We start from the raw sequence: 13,462 nt of genomic DNA on the forward strand, positions 1-13,462 counted from the left end.
TAAAGTTAAGCAAAGGATTTTTAATATTGGCCAGGAGTTGGGCAGACCCTGAGCAGGTCTCTAACATGCTCCAACCTACAATGGAGTCTAAACGCTGGGCTTTTATACTGGTGCAGTCTCTTTGTTTCTTCTTTGGCGGGAAACAGCTTTAGGAAGAGGGGGCTGCGCAGGACTGCAGGAATGTCTTGGCAGTAACAGGAACAGAAATTCGCAAGGCTAAAGGTTATCTTCGACGGCAGCATAGCTCTTCAGCCAGGGACGAACTCCCTGTGAAGCAATTTATTTTCAAAGGGCTAGACATTCTGCAAAGCACAACCTTCACAAATGTTATAAACCAGACACAAGCAAGCAAATGGGAGGTGATAGAGGCTGAAGTCCTTTTAGCTTGTAAATCACTAATTGCTATAACACTCCTTCTTACATTCCTTTTTCCAAGGCCTTTTAGCAAGTCCTTGCTACTTCTTACAAAGAACATTTAAAGCCCTTACATACTTACATATTGAAACTTTTTACAGGGAATATTTGGTGCCCCTACATAATCCCCCCTCTAGTCCCTGGACTAAACCTATTAGGGACGTCTAGGGACTATAAGTAGGGTTTTTAAACCCTGGTTTTCAGGAGGGGCTTAGTAGCAAGGATAAGGAGTTGGGTATTTATAATGCTAGCTTTCAGGAGCTGCAAGGAAGAAATTAAGTTTTCAGAAACAAATGATAATGAGTATACAACATCCCAAAACTAAAAGGGACACAGCAAAAGCAGTTTTGAGAGGAAAGTCCATAGCAATACAGGCCTACCCAAAGAGGATAGAAGAACTCCACACAAAAATTTAACCCCACAGCTACAAAAACTAGAAAAACAATAATAAACAAAGCCCAGAGCAAGCAGAAGGAAGGAAATTATTAAGGTTAGAGCAGAATTAAATGACACTGAGACTAAACAAACAACTTAAAAGATTAACAAAAGCAGGGGCTGGTTCTAGGCTTATAAAGAAAAAAAGAATCCAAATAAACAAAATTAGAAACAAAAGAGGAGATATTATGACCGATAACACAGAAATACAAAAAATTGTAAGAAATTACTATGAACAACTATATGGCAAGAAACTTGACAACCTAGATGAAATGGACAAATTTCTAGAAACATATAATTTTCCAAAACAGAATTAAGAAGTAGAAAGTCTTAACAGACCAATAACAAAGAAGGAAATTGAAACAGTAATCAAAAATTTCCCGGCACACAAAAGCCCTGGATGGCTTTACAGGCAAATTTTACAAAATATCTAGGGAAGAACTAACTTCTACCCTTCTCAAACTATTCCAAAAATTCAAGAAAAGGGAAAAATTCCAAACTTTTTTTATGAAGCCAGTATTACCTTAATTTCAAAACCAGGTCAAGACATAACAAAGAAAGAAAACTACAGGCCAATATCGCTAATGAACATAGATGCTAAAATTCTCAACAAAATATTGGCAAACAGGATCCAGCAATACATCAAAAAGATTATATACTACGATCAAGTGGGATTCATCCCAGGGACACAAGGATGGTTTAATATTCGCAAATCAATAAATATAATACATCACCTAAGCAAAATGAATGACGAAAATTACATGATCATATCAATAGATGCAGAAAAAGCACCTGATAAAGTACAACACCCATCTATGACGAAAACCCCCAGAAAAATGGGAATAGAGGGAGCATACCTCAACACAACCAAGGCTATATATGAGAAACCTGAAGCCAACATTCCACTCAATGGACAAAAAAAAGAAAACATTCCTTCTGAGATTAGGAACAAGACAAGGATGTCCACTTTTTTCCTTTTCTTTTTAAACAGTGTTGGAAGTTCTAACTACAGCAATTAGACAAGAAGAAATTAAAGACATTCAAATTGGTAAGGAAGACAAAACTGTTACCACTTGCAGAAGACACGATAGTATACATAGAAAACCTTACAGACTTTACGAAAAAACTACTTGACCTAATAAGTGAATTTGACAAAACAGCAGGGCACGAAGTTAATATTCAGAAATTAAAAGCGTTTCTATATACCAACAAAACATTAGAGATAGAAACCAGAAAAAAATTCCATTTACTATAGCAACAAGAAAAACAACAGTATTCAGGGATAAACTTAACCAAAGAGGCAAAAGACCTGCACTCGGAAAGCTACACAACCCTGAAGAAAGAAATTAAGAAAGACACAAATAAATGGAAGCATACACCACATCCACGGATGGGAAGAATTAACATTTCCAAAATGTCCACATTATTTAAAGCAATTCATAGATTCAATGCAATTTCTATTAAAATACCAGCAACATATCTCACAAACCTAAAGCAAACACTTACAATTTAATTTAGCAGACATTTGTTAAGCACTTGCTATGTGCCATGCATTGTAGATTCAATGATTAATAAGAGCAAATGGAATGTTAGCAAGATGATGGAAAACAAATTTCCAGACCCTTATGGAAACATTAAATTAACAACTAGGAACTGACTAAAATAAGTTTTTACAGCTTTGAAAACTAGTCAAAGATTAATAGCAATTAAGGAAATGACCAACAAAGAAAGCACTACATTCAAAATGATAGAAAATTTTATGGCACTGTACTTATTTTTGCCTTACCCTTTTTTTTTTCAATGTAGTGCAGTATACTTGGGAGGAATTAGCCTAATTCCCAGTTTTTTTCTTTTCTTATAAGGAATGTCTGAAGCCCCTGTATAATTCCCCTCCTTAGACTTAAGACCTTTTATTTTATAAGAGGACAATGGGCGAAGGTCTCGTGCTCTTCTAGCTGCTTCAAGCTGAACATGGTCGTCGTCCTACCTACCCTTGGGTCTAGGAATTTCTAATAAGAGTGGGGGTGGAGGGGAGTGCGGCCCTCCCTTATGGGAAAGGATTTTTGCAGAGTCCAGGTCAGTTGGCTGTCCCCGGACAGCGGCATTCTTGGTTTCCAAGGGCTGGCACTGTTGGACAAATTGACATCCTTGTCATATTCTGGAGGCAACAGACCTGGCAACAGGGTTAAAAGGCATAATTTAACCCACAACCACTAGATGACAAAAGACAGAGATTAATTCTTCAATGTCCCACATTAGGAAAAGAAATGGCTTCTTTGGAGGAAGGTGTGCAGGGCACGTCACACCTGTCCAAAATTCTTTTGCTCACTATACTTAGCTAGGGCTGAGGGAAATATTTTAGGTTTTCCCCCCTCTCAGACCTTTAGGCCCTTTTTGTCCAAGTCATTAGGATAGATAAGAGAAATAAGTTTTTAAAGTGAAGCTCACAGACTACCCCATACTTTACCAACCCAACCACTTAGTTCAGCCAAACCGTTGAGTCTTAGGAGGCGGCACTGCAGATGGGCTTCTTAAGTGAGGCCTATAAGTACAGACAATTACTCAGGTAATGAGATCATAGACTTATGCCCTATGAAAACGGAAAGAACACACATGTTAATTCACACAACACAATTCACAAACTAGTCTTTAAATTGGAGAGACTGTCTTATTGGGAAGACATCCAGTTGCAAGGCATTTGACATTCTTCTTGCCTGTAAATAAAGCATCCTTGATAATGTCACAGACTTGGTTTAACTTTCAAATGAAAAACAAACTTTATAGACAGTTAGCTGCACTGAGCATTGCAATTTTCCTTAAGTCGTGATTTTTCTCCTTAAGATCACCCTCCTTGTCAGTAAAGGGCTGCATTAAGTCCAGTTTTAATTTAGCCTGTTCATTTGCATAAAAACAACAAGAGCAGTGATTGATCACATATGATCTTTAAGTCTACTATGCTGGAACTTACGCAAGGAACCTTCATGTTGACTTTTAGTTTGCCCATTAGGGCACAGATGCTGAGCCACACACCTGCCATTCAGCCTTGCCTGTAAACACCTGCTTTTCCCAAGTCCTTTGGATTTTTCATTGTGCCTTGAGGTTCCTTCTAGCCATTTTTCAGGAAAGCAACCTTCGTTCCTTCCCTGGAAAGACTGCCATGAACCGCACAACCAACCAAGGTGTCAGGCCTTTTTTCTCATGGGCTTTTCTTAGCTTCAAAAGTTAAATCCAGTTCCTTAGGGCTTCCTGGTAACAACAACCAGAGCCTAAGCATGCCTCTTTCAGGCATATTATTCCAGTCAATGTCTTGGTTAACAATACCTTTATTAACAACTGGTCTTTTTAGTTTTATGCAAAGAAACCTAATGTCATTACTTACTTCTTTAAATTGCCAAATTCTGGAGGGATCAGGTAGGGAGAAAAAAATACAGTGTGAAGGAAAATCCTTGTCCTTCTAATATTTACTAAAACTGCATTTCCATGCCTTATACTTTCTTTTGTTCACTTTCCTACATGTGAAGTTTTCTTTTTTTTTTCTTTTTAACTCTCTATGGGGAACCTCAATTTTCTTTTCAGATTATATGGCTAATACCAATACAGAGAATTCTAGACCTTTTCTAGGTCCCCAATGGCTAATGCCAATTCCAACACAGGGAATTCCAAATGACCTTTCATAGGTCCCAAGGCTAAATGCCAATACAGAGGTACAGTAACGATACAATTAGACCACAAGTAGTTGAGGTTTCCTTTCCCCAGGTTTAAAACTTTCACAACCTTTCTATACATTTTTATGACTTTCCACAGACCTTCTGCAACATTCACAAACTTTCCATATATTTACCCATTCAGATTTAACCATAATCCATTTCCAATTCTTGTTCTTTTCCACACTGTAAAGTACTCTACTCAAACTCAGTATTTAGCAGCTAAAATTTCCCTAGATTTATAGATATTCTGCAGTTTTCTGAAGCTTCCTGCTTCTTCTTCTTCTTTTCTAACATACACTTTTGAGCTTTCCTGAGAAGTTTTTCAATTGTTTTATTTGGCCTATTACTATTCTATTTAGGATTTTATTGGGAACCTTTTGTTTGGCCAGGACAATTCCCTGACCAGGAGGATGCTTGCATTTTTTTTATATTCTTATAGCAGCCCACCTGATTATTCCTCTTTCTTTCCTATTGAAGAGGATGTCTAGAATGGACATTAGTTTTATTCATGTGTAACAACACTTTTCCTTAAGATACAGGCACATTCCCCCTGCTGAAGCAGTGAGGAGATTGAAGGCTCTTTAGTTACAGCTTTAGAGGTGTTGCTGATTGGCACCCAAGCAGCTTGCACCAGTTTGAAGAAGAGCGGCCTGAGTTTTAAAAGTGTCACTTTTTTTTTTTTTCCTCCATGTTGGAGAGACAGACATTCTGCTCTTTCTGTAACCTGTAGCAAGGGGATTAGACGGCTGCTTCGCTAGCAAATTTAACATTGTCCCTCCTTGCAGCTCCAGCAGGGAGTATTCAGATGCAAACTGTATTGCTAGAAGTTACCTGGGGTGGAAAGAAATGCTGCAAGCAAGTTCTCTGGGGAAATTTTTAAGGAGCCTCATCCCTCTGGCCAGGGCTACAAGGCAGCAGGACACAGCACAGAGGGTCCTAGGCTTTTTTTTTTTTTTTTGTGACACTGCCCATATTGATAGCCTTGGTTTTCCTGTTCCCCACCCCCCTCTCCTGCGCCTGCAGCTGTTTGAGAGATAGCAATTTGATCTGGGAACCAGGGGCCTTCCCAGATTACAGAATATGTGAAACTAACCCACGTTTGTTTGGCCTTCACTAGCCATCTGCAAGATAATACCTTCTTTTTTTTTCTTAAAAAAACACTTTTCCCTTAGAAGTGCAGAGCAGGAGCCACTCTTTCAAGGCACAGCTCCCTCCTGCCTTGCTACTTCCCCCAATAACCCTCTCCTTTCTGCTTGTTGCATTTTTGCTTCCCGAGAGACACCGTTTTACACTTATAATATTTAGATTTAAAGTACTCCCAAGGGGGGGTGGGGCTATCCGACCCCAAAAGCAGACCACTCTGACCTACAGAATGTTTCCCGGGTGCCAGAGTTTATGAAGGGATTTTGTCCCCGGAACTTGGGGAAATTCTGGAGCACACAGTCAAGAACTATGGGTGCAGGCTTAGACTGGCGTCCCCTTATGTTGGCTAACATGACTGCTACAAACATGCACTTAATTTGGATTACAATTAGGAGCTGGAACACAAGGCACAGGAGCAATTCCCCCCTCACGGCGCAGACAAACACGGGCTGGGAGCTCCCAAAGGAAGCCAAACAAATGCCCGCTTGGCCTCTCCTCCTGCGAGGCTAGAGCCCACTCAGACTCCATAGACCGAAGTTTGTGGAGGCACACAAAAAGGAGGAAATAACTTTTTTTTTTACTTTAACCTTAACATTCACTCACACATTCACTCAGAGGTTAAACAATCCCACCCAAACCCCGCCTAGGCTTCTGAGATTAGATGAACAGCATCGGCTACAGGCAGCAGAACCCCAAAACCAAAAGAGCTCTATACAATCCAAATGAAGCTAGCCAAGCCGGCTTCAACAAATTCCCTGTTCGGGAATATGTACCTCTGCGTCCAGAGGACAAAAGAGACCAAGTCTCAGTGGCAGTGGCCCAAGTCCGCTGCCCAAATGGGTTGCCACTCACCTGTCGCCGAGGCTGTCCTCTGTCCTTTGCTTACTCTAGACTGGGCCGTCAGGGCTTCTAGCAGCTCCCGAGTGTCTCCTGAAGGTGCAGGGAATTGCTCCCAATCAGAGCTTGCGGCCGCTGTCCTGCCACACGTCAGCTAGACACACGGGACCGCACGAAGCCCCGGGGGCTCACCGAAGGCGGCACCGCTTTACAGAGGCATCTCGCTGGGGCCTCCAAAATGTTACGGCTACATAGGCGAGATTGAACACTCTGAAGCGGTGTATAAAGTTAAGCAAAGGATTTTTAATATTGGCCAGGAGTTGGGCAGACCCTGAGCAGGTCTCTAACATGCTCCAACCTACAATGGAGTCTAAACGCTGGGCTTTTATACTGGTGCAGTCTCTTTGTTTCTTCTTTGGCGGGAAACAGCTTTAGGAAGAGGGGGCTGCGCAGGACTGCAGGAATGTCTTGGCAGTAACAGGAACAGAAATTCGCAAGGCTAAAGGTTATCTTCGACGGCAGCATAGCTCTTCAGCCAGGGACGAACTCCCTGTGAAGCAATTTATTTTCAAAGGGCTAGACATTCTGCAAAGCACAACCTTCACAAATGTTATAAACCAGACACAAGCAAGCAAATGGGAGGTGATAGAGGCTGAAGTCCTTTTAGCTTGTAAATCACTAATTGCTATAACACTCCTTCTTACATTCCTTTTTCCAAGGCCTTTTAGCAAGTCCTTGCTACTTCTTACAAAGAACATTTAAAGCCCTTACATACTTACATATTGAAACTTTTTACAGGGAATATTTGGTGCCCCTACACCAGCAGGTAGGACCTTGTTTTTACACAAAGGTGGAAGCTCAGAGAGGTTAGGTAACATAGGTCAGGGCCACACAGCCAGGAAGGGTCAGAGACCAGGGTGCCTAACTCCAAATTCATATACTTTGTACCTCATGGTCTGTCTTTTACCCCAAAGAAAATAGTCCTTAATGTAGTTAGTGCAGTCATTAGCATGTAGTAGGTGCTTTAAAAATATTTGATGAAAGTGAATGAATGAAATGTGCTGTGAAAATGAGTCTGAGTTTCATTCACCAAGGCTTGGAAAGTTTGGGAACACCCATGACAGCCGAAACTAAGTTCCTCTGCGGCAGGAGCTGTGTGGTTGTCACCTCTAGGTCCCCAGCAAGGGTTCTTGGCATGTTGGACTGAACCCCAGGTCAATGCCAGGAATTTGCTGTGAATCTAAGAATCCTGAGTTTCTCAGAGTCTAGAAGAATCTGAAGGTCATCCAAGCCAAGTCCCTTTGTAATATCCATCCATTCCAGTGCCCCCACCCCATTCATGATACCCCTGCCATGTGCCAGGCTCTGGGGACAAAGCAGAGACGTCTGTCTCACCCCTGGAGTCCTGTTGGAAACCCTTTCTGTAAAAGACAGGAAGAAAATACCCACTACCTGCTAACAGCAATGGGGCTAGACAGGTAGGAGTCAAGGTTTATGGTTTTTTCCTCCTTTTATCTATTACCAAAACCTCTGCAACAGAATGATGCTGCTTTTATGATTAAAAAAATGAAAATGTTAAGATTTAATAAAAGGAGGTTTCTGGCCCTGGCCGGGTGGATCATTTAGTTGGAGCATCATCCCATACCCAAAATGTTGCAGGTTTGATCCCCAGTCAGGGCACCTACCTAGGTTGCTGGTTCGATCTGTGGTCTGGGCTTGTATGGGAAGTGACCAGTCGATGTTTATCTCTCTCCCCTCCTCTTCCTCTCTTTCCAAAATCAATACTCAGGTGACAATTAAAATAAAATATAAAAAGGAGGCTTTTATAGTAAGCTAACATTTGTACTCTAAGCTCCCAGGCCTGTCCTAGGACGTTCAGCACAGCGTTTTGTGGGGGAGGATCTTTCCTGCTCTCTGTCGGGGTAGCATGGGTTCCCTCCAACAGAGAGATTGCTCTCAGGTCTCTGTGGCTCACTGTTGTGGGCTGTAAGCTTCTCCAGGCTGCATGTGCCTACTCTCTGAGCACCTGGGGGGCTGGCAGTGGGACCGAGTGGTGTGATGGTGAAGCCTGGCACCCAGGGCTGCCCTCCTAGGCAGTTGGACAGACTTACAAGACCCTGCAACTGGGCTAATGCTCTGTTGTCCCCGTCTTAATATTTCCCATAATTCTTTAACAAGGGCCAGACCTTTTCATTTTGCACTGGGCCCTGCAAATTACTATGTAGCTGTTCCTGGCAGTGTCACCACACGGGTCAAGGGCTTTGGAGCAAGACAGGCCTGGGTCTTGCTCCTTAACTCTGTGGCCTGGAGCAAGTGACTTAACCTCTCTGTGCCTCAGTTACCTCATTTGAAAAAACAAGTGCTGTAAAGATTAGCACTGTGTAATTAGCACAAAGTAAATACCCCTGAAATTATATATTATTTGCCTTATAAAATATTTAGCACAGGTCCTGGCCCAGAGCAGTCCCTTGGTAAGTGGTCGCTAAATAGTGGGCAAGCCCCAGGTCACGCCCACAGAGCAACCCTGCAGGCTGCCCGCCTGTCTTCCCACCCTGCTCCCTTACCGTCGCTCTAAGGACAGAGAGGAGCAAACGTAAGCTCCCTGGACTAGGAAGAACTCAGCAGGGATGTGCACATGCGTCCTCACCCTCCCCTGCCACAGACCCCGAGAGGATGCTGGATCTGCCTCTCTCCCATATAAACACCATTTGTCCCTGACCTGGACCCCAGCAGTTCTACCCATAAGCCTTTGGAGAGGGGAACTTGAGGGCAGCCTGGGAGCGTGGGCTTGTGCCTGCTGCGATCCAGAGGTACATCCTGTTCTGGCGTTGCCATGGCACAGGCAAACATCTGCCACAACAGACGGCAGGGGCTGGCAGCTGCCAGCGGGGCCGTGGATGGGTGAGGGCCTGGACAGGCAAGGGAAGCAGGAGTGGAGGGGGCACAATGGCCAACGAGACTTGAGGATGGGAAGGAACCACCCCCCACCCCTGAACACACACATGTGCACATGTGAACACATGTACATGGCATGCACATGCATACATGCACATTGGCCCTCCAGGACAGGCAGACTTCCCATAGGGAAGAGTTCCCAATCCTGGACTATCTTCCCGGAGATCCTGGGAGAAGACCCCAAGTGCGCAGCCCAGGCAGGACTGAGCCCTCCTGAATTCTCATCCCGGTCCTGCTCATGGCCAGGCTCCCAGAGTTGCCCAAGGCCCCATCCCAGTCCCAAGATGGAATTTGCTTTCCTGGTTCCTATTGTTTTTCCTCATTAGAAAGGAAAACACAGTCATGGTAACAAAATCACATGGTCTAGAGGAGTGACAAGAGCCACGCTCCATGGTGTATGAGCCAGGAGCCGAGCCTCAGACCTTCCATTCGACGTGTGTGGGCATGAAGTGCTTCAAAGGAAGGGTGCCCCCAGGTCCATGCTCTTTCCATTAACCATACTGCCTCCTCGGATGATCTCCTTGAACCCTGCAAAGGCTGGATTCTCAGCAAGTGGCCAGGGGTCCTCACTCTTGTTGCTAGTGACCATCCCTCAGTCCCTGCGTTTACCCTTGGGAATACCTGGGAACCTCCTGGGGGTGGGGCAGCCAATGTGGTCATTGCATTGCTGGCTTAGCATTGTGGCCCAAAGCTCCCCAAAACAAAATGGAGGCTCCCCTCATGGAAGTCTAACAGGGACCCCAATTTGGGAGTCGGAGTGAGGTGGATCATATGCCTTCACCTCTCTGAGCTTCTAGACTCGTCCCGCCATGAGGGTCTGGCTCATTTGAAAGAAGCCACTGACTCATGCTTGTCTGTCTGTAGTTCTGGATCGAGTACAGTCAAGCCTGGCACATAGTGGGAACCGGAAACATGTGTTTGAATAAAAGATATTGCCACTTATTGCCAGAAGAATTTATGTATGCCTGCAGACACGAGGGAGAGCAGCTTGGCGCCCATATCTCAAATAATTCCTTCCTGCTACTAACGATTTTGGGCAAGGGTGTCTGTGTTTCAGAGCATATGTGCTCCCAGAGCAGCTCTCCTTTGGGAAGAGCCATTTTCTCCCCTGGCAGGAAAGGAGGTGGCACGCCCTTGGGGAGGAAACAGATAATCTTACACCTAAGCTTCTGCTGGGAAAGGCAACAGCAGCTGGGGGCTATGATCAAAACCTGTGAAGGAAAAGGGAACACATTCCAAACCACGTGCCCCGAGCACCCGGGCCTGGTGTGATTTTTCTTGGCGTGTTCGGGGATTCTCAATTCTGCAGGGAGAGCATGATGTCCGTCAAGTCCCTGGTGCAGCCCTGACGCTGGAGAGCAAGACCATGGGGGCTTGTTCAAGTGCTTTCCTAATGTGTGTTTATGTCTGAAAGTTTCTGTGATTAAAAAAGAACGAACAGCAACAACTCAGCAATTTGGGCACGGGGGGGGGGAGGGGAGAAGGCAGGCTCTGGAGTCAAAACCCCTGTGTGATTGCTGATTCTACAAGACAAAGCTATACCATCTCAAGCTCCTTCCCCTCCTGCAGCCTTAGTTTCCTTTCCTGTGAAATGGGCAGGATGATAAGTCCTATCTCCTACAATTGCTGTGGAGATTAAATGAGATCTTTCCTGTAAAGCAAGACTGAATAAGCTCCGTATATCCGAGCCAGGGTTTCTCAATCTTGACATCTGGGGCCTAATACTTCTTTATTGTGCGGTAGGATGGAGGCTGCCCTGCGCAGCGTAGTATATTTAGTAGCATCCCTGGCGTCTCCCACTAGATGCCAGTAGCACCCGCATATTGCCAAATGTTACCTGAGTTGGGGGAAGGATGGGGGGGCAAATTTCCCGCACACAGGAGCATTGTCTGTCTGGAAATTCTTCCAGCTGGGGTTCTGCTAGCTCATCAAAGAGTAATGTTGGGCTTGGGGTCTTGCTTTAACACCTTGAATTTATAGAATAGAATTCTTTCTCCCTTTTCAAAATGACAACTTTTAAATTTCAAACTATTGAATGCACTTGGCAGAAAAATTACAAAATACAGAATAGGACATGTAAAAAGGAAACGTACCCATAACTTGAATCCTGTCACCCAGAGATCATTTCTATTACAATATGTGTGTGTGTATGTGTGTGTGTGCGTTTTATAAAATGGGATATAATGTTTTTTGGACCTGCCTTTTTCTTCTAACAGCACATCTGGTGCATCTTTACATATCATTAAGCAACAACTATTCTTCCACAAAATCATTTTATTTTTCCTGCTTAAAAACTTTCTGTGGCTCCCGGTGGCCTGGGAATAATCAGGTTTCACAAGGGGAAAAGGTGAGGCGACATTCCGTTGTTCCAGCTGAACTGCACTATTTACAGGTGTTATCTGGGCAGGTGGAGGTGGGAGACCACAGACCTCAGGAGGTTGGGTTGTGGGAAGTCATTTTTGCCTCCAGGATGAGGTGCAGACGTCCTTGGCTGCTGCTCATTGTCCCCAGCGCCTAACCTCAGGATGTCTTCCTGATGGTGTCTCACTGATAGCATTCCTTCCAGTTACTGCACTGGACTGCATTTCTTGTAGCTTCCAGCAGACAGTGGTGTGATACACATCCTCACACACAGGGGTTGAATCTGTATTTGAGAATTTGGGGACTCTGTATCTCTGTATTCACGAATTCACCTACTCATAAAAACTTATGGGGAACCCCAAAAGCAATACTCGCGATGTAGTCATTTGTGGGCACAGGTATCCACAGGGTAGCAAGAAATTTGAATCACCCAACGCGCACGTTGCCAGCTCTGCCTTCTTGTCTCAGCTCTCATGCTGTGGCCAGTGTCCTTCTGCAGTATATTTTGTGCTGTATTTTTAGCTTTTATGTGCTTTTGGTGGGGCGGGGCATGATTTTACTATTTAAAATGACCCACAAGTGCAGTGCGGAAGTGCTGTCTAGCATTCCTAAGCACAAGGAGGCTGCAATGTACCTTATGGAGAAAATGCATGTGATAGATAAGTCCCATTCTGGCATGAGTTATGATGCTATTGGCTGTGAGTTCAGTGTGAATGAATCGTATGGTTTGCAGGAACCTAACTAACCTGTGTTTCCTCTAGGAACAGTGACTCAGTATTTGCTAATTCTGTGTTTGTGGTGACTTCATAGAATATAACTACAGCAGATAATGAGAATTGACTGTAGCTTTGCATGTGGCCATGATTATTGCCTTAGAATAAGTTTCTGAGAGTGAAATTACTGAGCACAGGTATAATACCTCTTCTAAGATCTTTCGAGTTTGTATTAGTTAGCTCTTGCTGTGTAAGAAATCTCAGTTTCCTCCTCTATAAAATGGGAATTTAAGAAACCATATTACAGTATTTTTCATCAGCTTAGTATAATGATTCACTGAGTTAGCACCTGCCACATTGGCAATACTGGGTCTGGTAATCAGTAAGTGCTGAATAAGTACCAGCTGCATCATAGTATTTTCGTGTGTGCAGGATCTGTGGCAGGTGCTTTCACAGACATAATCTCAGCCCCCAGCATGGGCTGGGCCCTGATCCAAAATGTGTTTTCTCGTGGATGCTCCCACAACACGATGGTGTGGTGTCAGAGAAAATTGAGTAGGCAGCAGAGACTGAAGTCCCCACTGGGTTGTCCTGAGGCCCTCCCCAACTTGTGTCAGTGAGAGCCACAGGAGGAGTCTGGATTTGCACCCCTATCTAATAGAGAAGGCAGAGTGGAGAGCCAGGACTTCCACCACTGTCTGAGAATGCTTTCCCGTGCGTCAGAGGAGGACACATGGGGACGCTAATGACTGACACCTAAAGCAAAAATTATAACACTGTCTGATGGTTCTAGATGTACGTAGGGGACATCTTTAAGACAATTATGTTACAAATGGAAGAGGGTAAAGGGGCATGAAGGGAGATAAGAGCTGTAAACTACACTTAAATTGGTAAAAT

The 13,462-nt window shown here is 44.1% G+C and overlaps 2 long non-coding RNA genes across 2 annotated transcripts; both read right to left on the reverse strand.

Annotated features, from left to right (window-relative positions):
- LOC149996943 (uncharacterized) lies at window positions 1–1,055 on the reverse strand. Its single transcript, XR_016514193.1, has 2 exons — window positions 497–1,055; window positions 1–267 (listed from the first exon to the last, which is right to left on the reverse strand). It is a non-coding gene; the product is annotated as an uncharacterized LOC149996943 (long non-coding RNA).
- A 5,764-nt stretch (window positions 1,056–6,819) lies between these two features.
- Window positions 6,820–7,363, reverse strand: LOC149996944 (uncharacterized). Its single transcript, XR_016514319.1, has 2 exons — window positions 7,316–7,363; window positions 6,820–7,086 (listed from the first exon to the last, which is right to left on the reverse strand). It is a non-coding gene; the product is annotated as an uncharacterized LOC149996944 (long non-coding RNA).
- Window positions 7,364–13,462: the final 6,099 nt, after the last annotated feature.

Source organism: Furipterus horrens, unplaced genomic scaffold (assembly GCF_987537825.1).
Source record: "Furipterus horrens unplaced genomic scaffold, mFurHor1.1.pri manual_scaffold_11, whole genome shotgun sequence".
Classification (NCBI taxonomy): domain Eukaryota; kingdom Metazoa; phylum Chordata; class Mammalia; order Chiroptera; family Furipteridae; genus Furipterus; species Furipterus horrens.